Source organism: Notamacropus eugenii, chromosome 3 (genome assembly GCF_028372415.1).
Source record: "Notamacropus eugenii isolate mMacEug1 chromosome 3, mMacEug1.pri_v2, whole genome shotgun sequence".
Lineage (NCBI taxonomy): Eukaryota > Metazoa > Chordata > Mammalia > Diprotodontia > Macropodidae > Notamacropus > Notamacropus eugenii.
This window is the reverse complement of record NC_092874.1, coordinates 425,818,389-425,836,423: the sequence shown is the minus strand read 5'-3', so window position 1 is coordinate 425,836,423 and position 18,035 is coordinate 425,818,389. Positions and strand designations below refer to the sequence as shown.

At 44.0% G+C, this 18,035-nt stretch overlaps 1 protein-coding gene across 3 annotated transcripts in view; it reads left to right on the top strand.

The window, feature by feature from the left end:
* LOC140497398 (uncharacterized) overlaps positions 1 to 18,035 on the top strand; it is a 42,694-nt gene that overhangs the window by 9,264 nt on the left and 15,395 nt on the right. Inside the window, exons 2-5 of one of the 3 annotated variants that reach the window (XR_011964663.1) lie at positions 8,354 to 8,419; positions 14,914 to 15,019; positions 15,130 to 15,218; positions 15,624 to 15,762. The gene's annotated coding sequence lies outside the window, so the exon portion shown is untranslated. The remainder of the gene's footprint in view (positions 1 to 8,353; positions 8,420 to 14,913; positions 15,020 to 15,129; positions 15,219 to 15,623; positions 15,763 to 18,035) is intronic. The other 2 variants (XR_011964665.1, XR_011964666.1) reach the window with 2 other exon arrangements.

The window sequence follows — 18,035 nt, the reverse complement described above, 5'->3', positions numbered from 1 at the left end:
CCATAAACTCACGGACAAAACTTGTAGGCATGGCTACATACATTGGTACAGTTTCATGAAAAACTCACTCGAATCCTTTTCTCTGGGCCAATCAAGACAGTACCAATGAGTTTGGAACAAGTAGGAGTAATCCTCCATCACACACAGATCTAGTCAGGGTCGTTTGCAGTGTGGGGACCCTCACCTGAGGAGAAGGGAAGGATGAGAAAAGAGTCTATAGATTAGTTAGTGAAAGTCTGGGGCAGGAGTGATGTTATTTGTCAAAAGTTGTGTTGTGCTAGGCAAAGTGTTGACTGTGAAGCTTTGTATGAGTGTAGGGTAGGGATGGGGAACCTGTAGCCTCGAGATCCCATGTGCCTTCTAGATCCTTAAGTAGGGTCTTTTAAGTTTTACAGAACAAATCCTTTTATTAAGGGGATTTGTTCTATGAAGTTTGGACTCAGTCAAAATGCCACACTTGAGGACCTAGAAGGCCACAGGTGGGCTGGTGGTGGAAGCTTCCCTGCACCTGGTGTAGGGAAAGGTATGAAGATAAAGTGAAGTCACCTGCCTGCTACTGATCTAGGACCCGAAGTTAAATTAGGCAAGAGAAGCCAAGAGTTGTGGCTAAATAACCCGCCTAGCTGGACTGGAGAGTCTAAGGATAAAGGGGGGGGGGGGGCAGAGAACACTTAAGCTACCCTTCCACTCTGGAGAAAGAACAGGACAGTGCTAGGGCAGACAGGTCATTAAGAAAACGCATCAGTATCCACACACCAGTATAGACATACACTCCAGAAGCGGGAAAAGGCGGGAGCTTGCCTACTTGTCTATTTTCCTTGTGTATATGTCTGACTCTGCTAGTGTGCATGCATGTTTGTATCTGTGTATTATGCATATATCACATGCATTTCCTTTTGCTACATGTGATGTAAGTAATGTAAGGATGTGTCTGGATATATTGTACACGCTTGTCTGTATATTGGGTGAGTTCCCAGCGTCTATATGGCTATGTCTTTGTGTCTGCGTACATATGTTGTACGCCTGTGTATGTGTCTTTCTGTGTCTGTATATCCGCGTCTATATAAATAAAATGTGTACATGTCGTGTATGTATGATGTGTGAACGTCCACTCATGAGACCGACGACTCTATAAAAACCCTAGCCCTGGGGAGGAGAAAAGTTGAGCAGAGAAAGAATTACCATCATAATGGTGGCTTAAAAAATTGTGACCAAAAGCCTAAGGGAAAATATATTTAAAGGCCCATTTCGCTGGCATTTTCTGTCTGTCTTTGTGATACGGTTGGGGGAGGGGGCGGGTGTTAGATATGCCGCCGATAAAGCTTATCTGCAGCCACCAGCACATTTCCAAAATAACTGCTTTAATTAGTCTTTAGGACTCGGGACTTCGGGCCCCTGAAGCGGAGGGACTAAGCTCGCGCTGACGGGCTGAGAACCTCGAGGCTCATTCCTTGACCGGACCGGCTCTGCCGGACCAGAACCAGGGTGTGGATGTGGGGGGAGGTAGGGAGCTGAGCGGAATTTTCCCCTGATAGGGCACCTTGCCTCACGTTGAGGCAGACTCACAGATTCAAGGGACCTCAGACTATCTGGTTCAACCCTTTCGTTTTACAGTTGAGCAAACTAAGGCCCAGAACCGAGGAGAAGCTTGCCCAAGGTCATCCTTCGAAGAAGTGATAGAGGCTTTTTGATTCGAATTCTCGCTTTCTTTGCTCTTAATGTTAGGATTCTTTCCTCGTCTTTCCAAGCAGACTGAGTCTTGGAGACCTCGCAGACAGAGGTCCCGTTAATTTCTCCGCGTTTGAGAGGGGTGTGTGTGGGGAGAAGATTTTAAAAATCAGGTCAGCTCAGATCCTGGCCAGGGCCTGAGAGCTCAGGGTTCGTAGATTAAAGGGGAAGCAGGGATAGGAAGTTGCCAAATCTGCATGGGGACTGCTTCGTACCGTCTTCTCTCAGGTCATGCGCCTCATTTTCCAGGAAGGTGTCTGAGGGAGCCAAGGTCTGGGCTGAAGGGAAGGCGGGAGATTCCGGGAGGAGCAAAGAGCTCCGCGTCGAGTTCCTACGAAAGATACGTCGGAGATTCAAAGAAAGAAGGGCCTAGCGGCTCTCCATCTCCGCCCCTCTACCGGAGGAGAGGTGGGATGGACATTCGTGTGGCCTTGGTGTGTTTCTTTTGACCCAACACTTTTTTAGTGTGTGTTAAGAAAGAAGAGAAACGCCGAAGAGAAACACAGAGAGTGAGTGAGACTCATAAAGAGAAAGGGACAGAAAGACTGACAAAGACGGGCAGGCAGGCAAAGCAGAACAGAAAGAAGGGACAGAAATTGAAAAAGCGAATTAATCGAAACAGAGAAACATTGGCAGAGACAGACAAGGAGACGGAGAGAGAGACAGAAACCCAGAGATTGAATCAGAGAAACCTAGAGACAGGGAGAGAGACTCAGAGACAGAAAGGGTTGGGGGGGGGGGGGTCCGACTGGGCGCCTACAGAGGTTCTCCTTATTGCTGCTATCCGGGGGTAATTTTTCATCTCGGCCGGCTAATCTTTGTTCCCGGCGAAGATAATGAATAGCCAATCGTTATCTGCCCGGCTCCTGGAGGCTGCAGGAGAATGGGGTTGAACAGGGTTGGAAATTGTTTCCAAAGTGCTGCTGAATAAATGGTGTTCCTTATCTCTGGCTTCCAGATTATCAGAACCCTTTCAAAACTCACACAACAAATACGGCCACTGCATCGAATGCATCATTTACTAGTGCAGATCCTCGCGTCTGATGGGCAGATAGGCAAAATCTATGTAGGTCTCGCCTAACTTAGCATGCAAGCTCCCGATTGAGCCACGGCAGGGATGGGCGATCGAGAGAGAGCATCGGGGAGTGGATGGAAGGGGGCGGATTGAAAGGGGAGGAAAGCTGGTGTACATATTGCTTGACGGGGTTGGGGTAAACACGGATGTAGTGTATTTATTTGGGAGTGTGTCCTAGGTAAAGTGTGGGGCCGGAGTTCATCTTCTTTGAGTGTGAGAGATACTACTGGGTTGTGAAGTTGTGGAATTATGTATAATAGCCTTCTCGCTTTGACAAGAGTGCAAAGTACACGGTCCCCAGGAAAGAAACGGTGGCTGGTGTGTGTGTGTGTGTGTGTGTGTGTGTGTGTGTGTGTGTGTGTGAGAGAGAGAGAGAGAGAGAGAGAGAGAGAGAGAGAGAGAGAGAGAGAGATCAGACTGAGACTGAGTTAGAAAGGCGTAGGGAGAGATAGGAAATGGGTAGAGAGAGAGAGAGACATGTTGGGTCAAATAGTTGTGTGTCATTACGGTGCATGTGACGACAAGGGGGAAAGTATGAAACCAGTAAGCTTGTATTTTTATATGATAAAGGGAGTGTTTGTTGATTAGGGAAAGGGTGTGTGACACAGGGATGGGATGTGTGCTAGGGGTGTGTGTGTGTGTGTGTGTGTGTGTGTGTGTGTGTGTCCCTGTGTGGGACACAGGAAGAGTATGTGGGTGGATGACTGGGAAGAGTGTGTAACTATGTAGCAAGAAGAGAGTTGCACTATGCCTATATGTAGCAGAGGAAGGAATGTTTAGGGGAGGGGTAGCATAAGAAGGGATGTGTGAGAGACACACTTATATACATGCGGAGGGTGTATATAAGACTGAGAAGTGTGGCTGTGTACAGTGACATAGGAGGGGGTGTGTATCTGGTGGTGACACAGAGAGGGGCCTGCCAGGTATATTTCCTTCCGTGAAGGTAGGAATTGTTTTTACCTTTGCTTGTATTCCCAATTTTTAAAACAGGGCTGAGTACACAGTAGGTGTTTAATAACCACATTTTGACTGTGAATCAAGAGAAGAAAACCCAGAGATATCTTGATAGGACACCCTCTCCCTTATACCCAATCTCTACCCAATGTCCCAGAGCGATGGGCAGATTTTTGTGTGTGTATTGGGCAAAAAGCATAACAGGGAGAGTGTACTAGAAAAGTCAGACCTTCTTCCCTTCATTTTGAGATAGGTTCACTAAGGGTATAAACTCTAGGAATGACTGTCCCCTCTTTTGGGAGGTTACAATCCATGATCTTTCACTCTTAGGAAGAATAGGAGTGGGTTGCCTATCTGGGCATGGAATGAGGGTGTAGAGTGGTAGAGGAGGGTTAAGGTGCCTAAGGACATAGATTTCAGGGAGCTAAAAGGGTAGAATGATTTGGGCTAAAGTGGGAGTGAGAGGGAACCTTTCCTTGCTGCCCTTCTTGGAGTTAGGAGGGGCCCTTCAGGGCCTGGATCCTGGCTACCTAGAACCTCCAGGCTCTTGGCCCCAGGGCGCTGAGTAGTTCCGAACAGGTTCAACCTTGGTTACCTAAGACAGCACCCCATTCTACCACCACTCTCCCCAGCAGTTGATTCCTTTTCTCCTCAGACTCATCCAGTTCTGCTTCTCTTTATTCTCTGGAGGGACTTCATTTCCCACTCCCACCCCACATCAATTCTAGCTTCCCTCAATCCTCTAGAGACTGTCCTGTTTTGTTCAGATCATCCAGAATTCTGGACTGTGCCTCAGGCAACAGGGAGGAGGTTGGGGGTGATGAGGCCAGGATAAGGGTGATGGGACTTCTAGGAGATAGTCTGGGGATTAGATAGGGTTACCAATAGGAAGTGATAGATGAGATATCAGGACAAAGGGATAAAATTGATATGAATGGGAGAGGAGTAAAGGGGATGGACAGGATAAAATAGGGTGATAGGAATGGAGATTAAGAAAATTGGGTTTGGGAATGAGGGGAATCAGGCAGACAATGGGATTGATGGAACAGAAGAGGGTTGGATTTGAGAATGAGGGAGTTGGAAGACCAGGAGGATTGAAGAAATGTTTGGAGATGTAGAGCATGGAGGTGGACAGGATGGAGTGGAGGAGTCAGGGAAGATAGAGTAGGGATAAAGGAGATGGAGAAGAGAGAGAAGACTGGGGTGGAGATAAGGGAGATAAAAGAGACCGGCAAGATGGAGATAAAGGAGCAAAAGGGATGATGGAGATGAGGAGCATTGAGTAGGGATAAGAGGGATAGAGGGAGGACTGAGAAGGTGGGGTACAGATAAAGAAAAGATGAAGGGGATGGGGGTGGAGTGGGAATAAGGCAAGATGGAGAAAAAGGAGATAGGGAGAAAGGGGTGAAAGAGATGAGGACTGGGTTGGGATAAGGAAGAGACCAGAAAGATGGGGGATAAGGGAGATATCGAAGACAAGAAAGATGGGTCAAAGATAAAAGAGACAGAGAAGCCTGGAGGATTCGGTAGGGATAAGGGAGATAAAGGAGACAGGAAAGATGGGGATAAAAGGGTCGAAGGGCTGGACAGGTGGGAGAATGAGTGAGAATGAGGAGAAAGACGGGGAGATGGGGAGGACGCGACTGGGGGACCAAGACCACAAGCGTGCAGAAGGCTGGGGGGTGGGGGTCCCCGGGGTGGGCGCCACCTTGCACTTGGCCTCGAGGGCCCCCTCCGCGGCTGCTCGTGCAGGAAGGGACCGTGTTCAGTTATTAATAACCCGACATTACGTGCGGGCCCGTGACTGACACGCGGCGACAAAAGCTGTATTTTTCCAATATCCACGAGCGCCCCTTTAATAACCCCCCCCCTCTCCGCGCGGCCGGCTCCCCGATGGTCCCCATGGCAACGCAGATAACGAAGCAGCCATTTTCCATATCTCTATGAAAGTCTATTATATTGCGGGATTAGCTCATCTCCTCGTAAGGTCAAACACAAAGTCAAACAACCTGAAATATTTAGCAGCCGCCGCCGCCTCCGCGGCTGCTGCACCCCCGCCCCCCAGGCCCCCTCCCCCAGCCCCGGCCCGGCCGGGCCCAGAGCCCCGCGGCCCCAGAGGCGCGAAGAGTGACTCGGCCAAAGTTGCCTTATCCCGCGACAGGCCTCGGTCGTGGCGGGGGAGGAGGACGAGGAGGACAGCCACTGCCCCGCATTCGTGGGCCCCGAGCGCCACCTGCCGGGCACGGGAGGACGCGGCCCCAGGGGCTGCTCCGTGGGCTGGCCGCTGTGGGAGCTGCAAGCAGAGAGAGAACCCCAGGGGGCGGGGAGCGCACGGAGGAGGGGAGGTGGGGGCACCCAGAGTGGCTGGGAATCCCTGTCCAGGCCTTAGTTCTGCTGGGGTGCCTTCTGGAAGAACCCCTCCCCCCAAGTCTCCCGAGTCCCCATCTCCATCTCCTTTTTCTTTAATCCGCTTCCTTGTCTCCAGGATCTCCCTTAGAGTGATTATCACTAGTAACGGTTTCTGTTGATTTAGTTATTTTTCCTTTGGTTCATTAAAAGGGCCATTCCTTGACCACTTCTTAAGGAGGCCTATTCACTCAATGGGTGTTACCTCCCTCTGAGAACCTGAAAAGGCCTAGGTCTGGGTATCTTGGGCTGTATCCAGTCATCCTGATACGTATCTATCTGGTCACTAGATCCAGATGACTCTGGAGGAGTAGTGAGGCTGGTGCCCTTGCACAGCTCTCCCTCACTCAAAACAAAGTCCAGTGCAAGTCATGTCATCGTTTCTCTGATGTCATGATCTTCTTCAAAAATGAAGGAACATAGATGCCCCTTTTACTCTCCATTTTGCCTATCTCCTTTATCTCCCTTATCTCTACCCCACCTCCTTCATCTGTACCCCATCTTCCTGGTCTCCTTCTATCCCTCTTATATTTACCCAATCTTCCTCATCTCCTTCTTCCCTTTTGTCCCCATCTCCTTTATCCCCATCTCCTTTATCCCCATCTTGCCTGTCTCCTTTATCGCCCTTATCTCCACCCCATCTCCTTCCTCTGTACCCCATCTTCCTGGCCTCCATCTACTTGTGTAAAAGAAGTGACAACCTCTGCAATGCCCTTTCACCCTCCCCCTGCCTCCCCCAATGGGGCTAGTTCCTCCTTGCTCAAGATCTTCTTCCATAATAGACCTCCATTTCTGCTTTATATCCTTCTGAAGATAAGGGATTAGATCATATCTATAGTCTGCCTGACTAGGACTTCCTCTCTCCATTGATCTTGGTACGTGGGTCCATCACTCTAGGAGGAAACTTTCATCATCACATCCTCCCTTGCTCTGGTTTATCCAGGAAAAGGATAATGGTGAAAGATTGGGGTCAAGAGATCACTATGACCCCCTACCTCCTATACAGGGTGTCCCAAAAACTTCAATAAGCTTTAAACTGAGCCAAGACACTTGGGACAATGTATATCCACACATCCTAATGTCCTAGCATCCCCTCCAGGGAACACATTCTTCAGGACACACTCCTTGCACATATATACACACACAAGTATCCTAGCAACACTTACACATAGAGTATTCCAGCAACATTTCTCTCACAGTGTAGTTATACTGCTCTCCCCAACACACTCTTCCCCATCAGGTATCTCAGCAACACCCAAATTCTGTGTCCCTGAGATGTGTCACTATAAGCTGTACCTTGACCTGAGTCTATATTCAATATTTCCCTGAAATCTAAGTGATGACTAGACTGCAGGGGAACCTGAAGACTCAGTAGCCAAACCTCTAGAAAGGTAAGCAGTGAGCTTCTTCTCTATTGTGTTATCCTTGACATCTGCCTCAGCTGAGATGGCAGTGGGGCTCTTAAGCTGGGGACTGTGATTTTGGGGTGTGTATATATATGCATGTATTTATGTGTACATATATACATATACACGGATAACTGTATTTCAATATGATTGGTTTCCTTTGTGATGCTAGGTGTTTTACCTAGCATTTAAAAACATTGTTCTGAGAAGGGAAGTCTATGGACTTCACCAGACTTCCCAAGAGTGTCAGGACATGAAAAGTTTAAGTCCTGAGTTCTAGCTGGAGTCACAAGATCTGGAATGAAACTAGTTCAACAATATTTATTAGGCACCTAGCACTGTTCTAGCTGCTGGGGATAGACACAACATTGGAATGATCCCCAAACTGGAGGAGCGCATTCTCATTTCACTGTTTGAATTCTCATTCTGCTCCTCTCTACTTGTGTGATATGGGCAAGTTCCAATGTCTCTGGACCTCAATATCTTACTTTCTAAAATGGGCTAGGGGAGGGCTGGAATAGATGACCTCAGGTCCTTTCTAGCTCTGAACTTGTAACAGTGAGAACAGGGACTGACTGATTTTGGTTTGCTCTTGCCTTCCTTTGTATTTCCAGCACTTCACATAGTGACTGGTAGGTAGTAGGGGCTTAATAATGCTGTCAACTTGACTTGGGATCCTGATTGTTACTGTTCTTTTGGGAAATTTGTTCCCAAGTTAATTTGGATCTTAAAGTAGGAACAGCAGGAAATGTGAACCCATGTATGTGTTCGTTACATCCTATAGGAGAGATGGTGTAAGAATTCAGAGATCTCCTTGGAACTTTCTCAGGACTGGAGGAAAGTGGACAAGGTGGGCTGGAAAGTAGTAGTAGTAGTAGTAGTAGTAGTAGTAGTAGTAGTAGTAGTAGTAGTAGTAGTATGGATGCCAGGGACTGTGTTAAGCACTTTACAATTACTATCTCATTTGATTCCCACAATTACCCTAGGAGGTAGGTGCTATTATTATTCCCATTTAAACACTGTGCCACCTAGCTGCCCTGACGGCATCCCACAGTGAGAGGGAGCAGGGAATCATAGGTTCAGAGTGGCCCACACCCTTCTGTCATCCAACCTTGGCAAAGTCATTTAACCTTTATGTCTCAATTTTCTAATCTGTAAAATGGGGGCAATTATCTCATTATCTTTCCCTCCCCAGAAGCCCTCCTCTTTTTTTAACTTCCTGGTGTGTTAAGGGTATCACAGTCCTTCCAGTCACTCAGCTTGAAATTTAAGTATCATCTTTGATTCATTTTCTCTCATCCCCTCCATATCTGTTAGTTGCCAAATCTTGTTGTTTCTACCTTTATAATATCTCTCCCATACTCCCTCTTCTCTCAGACACTGCTACCACCCTGGACTACGGCATAGCATATTGGTCTCCTTACCTCAAGTCTCTCTCCACTCCAGTTCACCCTCTACTCATCCTTCAAATTGATCTTCCTAAAGTGCAAGTCTGACTGTGTCACTACCCTCTCCCCAAATGCAGTCAACTCTAGTGGCTCCCTATTGCCTCCAGGATAAAATGTAAGATCCTAAGTTTGGCTCCTAAAGCCCTTAATAAGTTGACTCCTTACTACTTTTCCAGGCTTTTTACACCTTCCCCTTCCCCATCCAGTGAAATTAACTACCTTTTGGTTCTCACACAATTTCTCTGAATCTCCCAAACTGGGGTATTTCCATTGGCCTCATGTCTCTTCATTCGCAAGCTCTTGGCTTCTCTGGTCTCCTTGAGGTCTCAGCTAAAGCCCCTCCTTCTGCAGGAATCCTTTCCCAGTCCTCCTTAATCTTAGGGTCTTCCCTCTGAGACTACATTGATTTTATCCCATCTATATCTTGATTGTATATAGCTGTTTGCATGCTATCTCCCAAATCAGACTGTGAGGTCTTTGAGAGCAGAAATTGCCTTTTGCCTTTCTTTCTATTCCTGCATTTTAAAGGAGATGCCTGCCACACAGAAGGCAGCTAATAAATGCTTGTTGACTGGACAATAATGGTACCTACCTCCTAAAGTTGTTGTGAGGATAAAATTAAATAATATATGTAACTGCTTTGCAACCTTGAAGTGCTATGTTAATCAATAAATCAACATTTATTAAGCACCACACTCTTTTGGGTTTAGGGGGATGCAAAAAAAAGCAGGACAATCCCCGCCTTCAGGGAGCTTAGCCTCTAATGGGTATGACAACAAAGAAGTGTAAACAAAGAAAACTCCATTCCTGCAGGATAAATAGGAGTTAATTAAAAGAATGAAAGCATTGGCATTAAGAGGGTTCAGCGAAGCCTTCCAGTAGAAGGTGGGCTTTTAGCTGGGACTTAAAGGAAGCCGGGGAGATCAGTAGTTGGAGTTAAGGAGGAGGAGCATTCCAGGCGTAAAGGACAGTCAGAAAAAATACCTGCAGCCAAGTGTCTTGGCGGTCAGTATCACTGCATCTAAGAGTACGGGGTAAAGAGTAAGGTGTGAGAAGCCTGCAAAGGTAGGAGGGGATTGGTTATGAAAGGCTTTGAATGCCAAATAGAGCGTTTTGTGTTTATAAATGTTAGCTTAATTTCCCTGTCCAATTTTGTGAACCAGCTCCACAAGACAAAATGAACCTTTCTATACTTTCCTCTCTCTGCTTCCTTCTTACCATCCATACACATATGGATATAATTAACAACCATTTGCCTTCATCTAATTTCCTAGTCACCTCCAGGACATGCCACCTCAGTTCTCCCCCCCCCCACCCCGCTTCCTGCCCTAGACATGGACCTATTTTTCCAGAACTCCTTTGTGTTGTCTTTGCCCACTAGAATATAAGTTCCTTGAAGCAGAGACTGTCTTGCTAGCTTTTTCTTTCTATTTCAAGCAATTAGCAGAGCACCTGGTACATAATAAGCACTTAATAAATGTTTTTTTCTATATATCTATCAATTTCCTTTGCACCCAATCTCATGCTAGGCACTGTGCAGATTCATTCAGAAGAAGACAAGGACCCATTCTTTTGGAAACTCAGTCTACGTGAAGGAATTTGATCAATATACATTAAAAAATTAAACAACATGACAAAGCACTAATACAAGAAATGACACAAGGACATACATGAATGTCACATGAGTGACAATCCACAAGTATGCATAAGTGATACAGACAACCAGTGCTATAGGCGTTCAAGGAGGGAAAGATTGGCATGACTTGGGGATGATCAAGGAAAACTACACAGGGAAGATAAAACTTGAAAGACTGGTTAGATTTTAACCTCTTAGTATTGAGGTTCAGGGGTGCTGGAGAACCTCGCAATAACGAATACCGGGTCCTGCTCAAATGAATTCTACTCAAGCCTTCTTAAAGCCAAAGAAAAACAAAGTTTATGAAAAATTAGCCATACTGGGTTGACTGTTAAGGAGCCTAAGCATTTGTAATGCTTGTATTTACAAGCGGGCCAGATAGAATCTCAGCTAGACAGAATCTGAGCTGGATTGAATCTGAGCACCTTCATGGAGGCTAGATGGAATTTACATACAGAAAGTCCATGGGAAAGATCTAGAGGTGGTCTAGTGGTCTGGGAGGAAGGTCTAAGGAGGATCTTGATGAGACTGGGGTAACTAGTGATGTAATCCAGGGTGGGAAACAGCTGGAAGCAATTGGGAAATACCAGACCAGGCAGGGCTTGGGTGGGAAGCAGGTGGGGCAATCAAGAAGTAACAGACCATGGAAGGCCAGGCCAGTCTGGGCAACAGATCTGAGTATGAAAGGCCAGGTTAAGTGGGAAGATTCAAGGGGAGTTCAAGGAGGTTCCCAGAGTCTGAACCCCATCATTAGGACAGTGAAGAGACAAGTTTGGCTTTGAAAGCATAAATCTTATGTTACCGATTTGAAAGCATAAGCCTTACGCTTCTGATCATCTATATTATAGCCCCTAACTGGTGATTTTCCCTCAAAGATCTGTCCTAGACTCTCTAGACTCTCTCAACTCACAGAGATATCACCATTCCACTCTTCTCCCCAGGAGATGATGGTAAACTTATTGGGCAAATATTTGGAATAAATAGAACACTGATCATTTTGAAAAGCCAGAACTTGTCCAAAGGATGATGACCAAGATGGTGAGAGATCTGTCTGTCAAATAAGAGAAATGGATGATGTAGTTGGGTTCAAAGGAGATGGATATAATTAGTTTGAAGAAGAAACCTAGCAAGGACCTGCTCACACTATTTAAATATTTGAAAGGCTTTTATGGAAAAGACACATACATTTTGTATGATTCAACTGTGCAATCAGTACATGAAAGTTACAAGGAGGCAGATTTCAGGTCAATGTGAGGAAGAACTTTCTAGCAATGAAAACCATAGGACAGTAGAGGCTATACTAGTTCTTTTTTGTGGTGACAAAGAATTAGAAATTTAGGCAGTACCCATCAATTGGGTAATGACTGAACAAGTATAGGTATATGGTATACAAATGTGATGGAATATTATTATGCTGTAAGAAATGATGAAGGGGCCAGTTTCAGAGAAATCCAGGAAGACTTATATGAATTGAAGCAGAATGAAGTGAGAAGAATTAAGAACACAATTTATAGAATAGCAATATCACAACAAATGACAAAACAGACAGTTTGGAAAGACAGAAATTCTGATTAACTATAATTCCAGAGGACTCGTGATGAAACATATAACCCACTCCCAGATAGAAAGGTGATAACTCAGGATGCAGATCGAAGCTTTTCTTTTGACACCATCAATGAAAGAATTTATTTGTTTTGATATACATGTTTATAACAAGGATTGTGTTTTTCTTGCTTCCTTGGAGGTGAGAGCCAAAGAAGGCAAATTGTCATTGAAAAAAGCAAAATTTAATTTAAAAAGAAAGAGACTGTTTTTCTTGGGAGGTAATGAGAACCTCATTACCATACGCAGCATAGGTTGGATGACCATATATCTGTCAGAGGTGCTACAGAAGTGAATTCCTTATCTGGTAGGAGATTGTACTAGGTCAAATCAAAAGTCCTGTCCTCAGTTCTATGACCTGAATGTGTGTATTCTTATCCTTTATCAACAGCCATAATGTCATACAGTATTCCGTGATCTTTTCAATTAGATCAATTCCCATCAGGTGGAGTGGTATAGGATAAGACAAGTTTCCTCCAACTAGTTGAGAGTACTCTCCCATCAGCTTGCTCTCTTGTTAAAATGTAGCCCCTGGGGAAATGATAATAGCTTAGATTTATTAGTGCCTTAACGTTTGCCAAAAGTTTTCCATGTATTATGCTCCTTGATCCTCCCTACAACTCTGAGAGGTTGGTATTATTATTCTTATTTTATAGATAAGGAAACCAGATCAGAGAGGTTAAGTCACTTGCCCAAGGTCATTCAGTAAGTGTCTGAGGGAGATTACAATTTAGTTCTTCCTTATACAAATCTAGTGTTCTCTCCATTATAGTATACTGACTCTCATAAACTCAGAAATTCAAAGACTCTTATCTCAAAGCTTCCCAGCTTTTGGCTTCTCGTCTGCTGTGCTTGAGAAAAAGCATGTGCTAACTTCATGGAATGACCTGTTACAACAAGTTGACATTGTCCTTGGCATCAGACTCCACTGACCACAGTGAAGTGGAAAGAGTATGCTATTTGGAATGAGAAGATCTGGGTTTACATCCCAGGGCTGTCTTTTACTACCTGGGGGAATTTGGACAAGTCACTTAAGCTCTTTGGCTTCAGTTTTTTCCTCTGATAAATGGCGGGGTTGAATTGGAAGATCTCTAAGATTCCTTCCATCCCCAAGTGCCAAGACACTATGACCTTTGGGCAAAGTGAGTCAGCTTAAGGACTTCACTGCTTCTTATAAACTCCAGAGAAACCGCTGGCACAAGCTCTGGTTTTTTATACCCAATCCAAGCTCTTACGTTTCTAGATGTTAATATGAGGCAGAGGAACAGGAGGTAGGAGACTTGAATTCATGTCTTGGTTCTACCACTAGCTCCTAGTGACCTTTGGGCAAGTCACTTTATGTTTTCCGGGTTTGTTATCTCCAGTGTAAATGAGGAGGTGGAACTAGAATTGTCTCTAGGGTCTTTCTGAGCCCTAACTTTCTGTTTCTAATTGACCTAGAAGGCCCTCTGTCTCATTAGGTGATGGTTTCTTGTCAAGGACGAATATTCAAAATTCTCATCAATACCTTTCAAAACTTCTTTTCAGTTTTTCTGATAATGGTACATTTTTCTTTTAATTTTTAAAAATTTTTTAATTTTTTTCTATTTCTTTTGATAGCATTTTTTCTAATCACATGTAAAGATAAATTTTAACATTCATATACAAATTCTGAGCTCCAAATTTTCTCCCTCCCTTCCTCCCCTCCCTCCTCCCTAAAATAGTAAGTAATTTGATATAGGTTATATATGTGCAATCAGTAAAATAGATTTCCATGTTAGTCATGTTGTGAAAGAAGAAACAGGCCAAAAGAAAAAAAACCACGAAAAAAATAAAGTGAAAATAGTATGCTTCAATGTGCACCCAGACTCCATTACTTCTTTTAAAAAAAATTCATTTGTTTTCAGTTCTCACCAATCACTTCCATAAGTTTTAAGTTTTCTCCCCCTCCCTCCCTCCTTCTTCCCCCCTCCCTCCCCAAGAGGGCATGCAATGTTGTATGGGTTCTACACATACATTCTTATTAAACACATTAAACACATGGGAGAAACCATAAGAAAAAAACAAAACAAAACAGAACACAAGAGAAAATAGTCTGCTCCATTCTGTGTACTGATTCCATAGTTCTTTCTCTGGATGTGGATGACATAATGCCTCAAGAGTTCTTGGGCTAAGTCTGTCAGAAACAATCCTTGAACACTGTGGCTCTGTTACTGTGTCTAATGTTCTCCTGGTTCTGCTCGTTTCACTCAGCATCAGTTCATATATGTCTTTCCAGGTTTTTCTGAAGTCCACCACTTCATCATTTCTTATAGCACAGTAGTATTCCATTACATTCATATACCACAACTTGTTCGGCCATTGCCTCCGTTAGTTCTTTCTCTGGATGTGAATAGAATTTTTCCTCAAGAGACTTTTGGAATTATCTTGGATCATTGTATTGCTGGGAATAGCTAAGTCATTCATATTTGAGCATGATACAATGTTGCTGTTACTGTGTACAGTGATCTCCTGGTTCACTCTGCCTCAGTTCACATGTCTTTAATGATACATTTTCTTCACCAAACTGGTGTTTGGTGAAAGATTAGATACTAACTTGTCTCAGGGTTTCAGTAGTCCCCCAAACTACCAGAATTCATAACTATTACAGTACAAACGTTTTTATCTCCTTTTACAAAGCTTCCTTGAGCAAGGTGAGATCCTCCTCATCCCTCCTACTCTGCATGTGTCCCAAGGAAAGGACAAGGAGAAATGACTAGTCTCCTCCAGGTATTATAGGTCTGAGGTAAGAAATGTCTTCTTTGAAGTACGTGATTGTTTCTGTCAAGAAAAAACGCTAAGAAGGCTGTTGTATGTTGATTCATCTTGTAACTATTGCTGACTATTCTATTTCAGGGATCTAATGGTCCCTCCTCTGATACTTGTTTGGAAATTTGGTTAACAGTTGACTGTCTATATAAACTTCAAGTGACAACTCTCAAATGGTAAGAGATGTCTTTCTTCTCTTACCCCAGTTACAGATATTTGCCTCCCTTTGGGAAACTGCTTCTTCAGTTCAAATAGTAAATTAACACTTATATAGCCCTCAATGAAGGAAGAAAGGAGGCAGAATGTGTTGGGCAGGTCAGGACATTGCTACTCCCTTGGCCACCAATCTCCCCATCAGACTCTGGTGAAGAAAGCCCAGAGCCTCTTGCACCCAAGAGCCTTGGGAATAACATTGCTTCCACTCCAGTACCCTCAGCCATTATCCCAGAAAGCAAGCCTTGTAGAGATGCAGCCTGGTAACCGTTCCTACAAGAGTTGTAGCCACGGTTACTGAAGACACAGAAAACAAAGTTCTTGCCACCAAAGTCACTGACACTCAAATAATATGATTTTTTAATCAGCAAATATACCATTAATGAAGAAACAATTACATCTGCTTTGCCACTACACCCTGAAGACTGTGGAACTTTTCCATCTGACTTTCAGTGAAAACTTTCCATCTATATTTATCTCCTCCATAAGTATCTGAGCTTGTTAAAGGTAGGATCTTTCTACCTTTCTATTTGTATCCCCAGTGCTTTGCATATATTAACCACTTAATAAATGTTTTATTCATTCACTTATTCATACAACACTTGATTTCTTTAGAACAACTCTGAGGTGGGTAATATCAAATATTATACCCGTTTTACAGATGACGACACTGAGACTCAGAGAAATTAGGCAACTGCTCACAGCCTCATGATTATGAAGTAGATTTTGTACTTGAATCTATCCCCTCTGACTTTTAAGTCCAGTGGGGTTTTTTCCCATTAAACCACCCTACTTCTCTCATTTAGTGTATGGAATCTAACAATAGGGCCCCTTTGAATACAACAGAATGGCCCCAGGGTTTTGCAATAGCCTTGCCAAGAGAAAGTGTTTAGAAAGTCAAAAGATTCAGATTTTAATCCTGGCTCAGCTACTCCCTACCCACGCGACTTTGGATAATTCTCTTGCTTGGGGGGGCCTCAGTTTCCTTATCTACTAAAATGAAATCATGACAATAGCTAGCATACATATAATGCTTTTGAGTTTTCAAAGCAGTTTATCTACGTGAATTTTTTGCACTGGACTGGACTAGATCACCTCTAAGTAAGTATCCTTCCAACTCTAGGTCATAGGGTTCTAAAGTTCTCAAATGTACAAGACAAGAGAGCTTTTCCCCCAAGAAGACTCACTTCTGTAAAGATCAGATTTAGTTCCCTGTTCTGGACTCCCTTGGGGAAAGAAATGACAAATCACGCCAATCTTTTTTTTTTTTTTTTTTTTACCAAGAAAACTCCAAATGGGGTCACAAGGAGTTGGACATGACTGAACAACAAGAACATCAACCTGGAATCCCTAATTGATAAATCTTCTCAGTTCTAACTCTATGTGATTCTATGATCTACTGATCTTTGAAAAAGATGAGCTTTTAAGATGGGCATCTTGTAGCCAATGCTTAAAGCTCTGATATTTAGCACTGCAGAGCCACAAAGTAATGTTTAGATCTTCAAAACTTTCAATAATCTATGATTTCACCAATGTGGGCATATCTTTCACAGGGTCAGGCTACAACCCTTACATGACTTAATAGATTTTCCAGGGTTCCTGTGACCAAAGATTTCATTACCCTGAGGTCAACTTGCTGATTAGCAGTTCTGAATTTGGCTGAATTTGGAGGACAGATATATACTCTGTTACTGGGCCCCTGTGGATCCAAAGCCTTTCTAGCTTGGTCAGACTGACCACAACTTGTATTCTTCTTGAATAACTTTCAAGACCCCAGGGCCATCCCTACCGGCTGTAGGGATCAGAGCAGGACTTCAGAGGAAGAAAATTAAGTTAGTGTCAATACTATTTCCTGTGAGACAGAATCAAGTTCTTGAAATATAATAAAATGCTGGATGGGAACTCCATAGACCAACAAAAGATCTCTGCAATTAGAAGAATCACGAATGAGATTCTTCTCAAACCATATAGGGAAAAACCTACCTGTAGTTAGGTGGCATGGTGCCTAGAATATTGGACCTGGAGTCAGAAAAACCTGGAGTTCAAATTCTGACTCAGGCTCCCTGTGTGACTCTGGGCAAATTATTTAACTTCCCTCTGCCTCACTTTCCTCATTTGTAAAACAGAGATAAAAATTGCACCTACTTCATAGTGTTATTGTTAGGATAAGATAAGACAATATTTGTAAGGCTTTTTACAAACCTTAAAATTGCTAGTGAAGGATAGTGAGGGAAGAAGAAAGGGCTAAGTCTGTGCTTAGAAGGGTATAGGTGTGGAGTTATTTCTAGGGGTAGGGAATGGAGCCAGGACTCAGGGCTGTCCCTAGGGAATTTAGGGCTCCAGATTATCCCTGGGGGAAATTCAGGTTGTGGTACAAATCATTCTGCTTGCTCCCATTCCTCTACCATTTTTATCTAAATGAAATCAGGTTGAAGTGAATACAAGGGCAGCTTTGAAGGCAGAAAGAAATCACACAAGGCCAGACTGGTGGGGGGGGGGGGGGGGGAGGGAAGACAGGGTAGGGAAGGGACAAGGGCCTGTCCTACCCTCCTCCTGTCTTGGTGATTGTGGAAGGGAATTATAGACTGAGGAACACTGGGTCTTTTTGAGTGCCACTTGGAAGAATTACCACTTTCTCTACCAGTGCCTCCTTGAATTACTGTCGAATGGCGTGGGATACCCCAAAGCCTGAGCCTGGGATGTTCTTTCCAAGTCTTCATCCCTTAAGAAAAGCAGTGTGTAGCTACTTTACTGGTAGTTACTTTTTTTCCTGGATAACT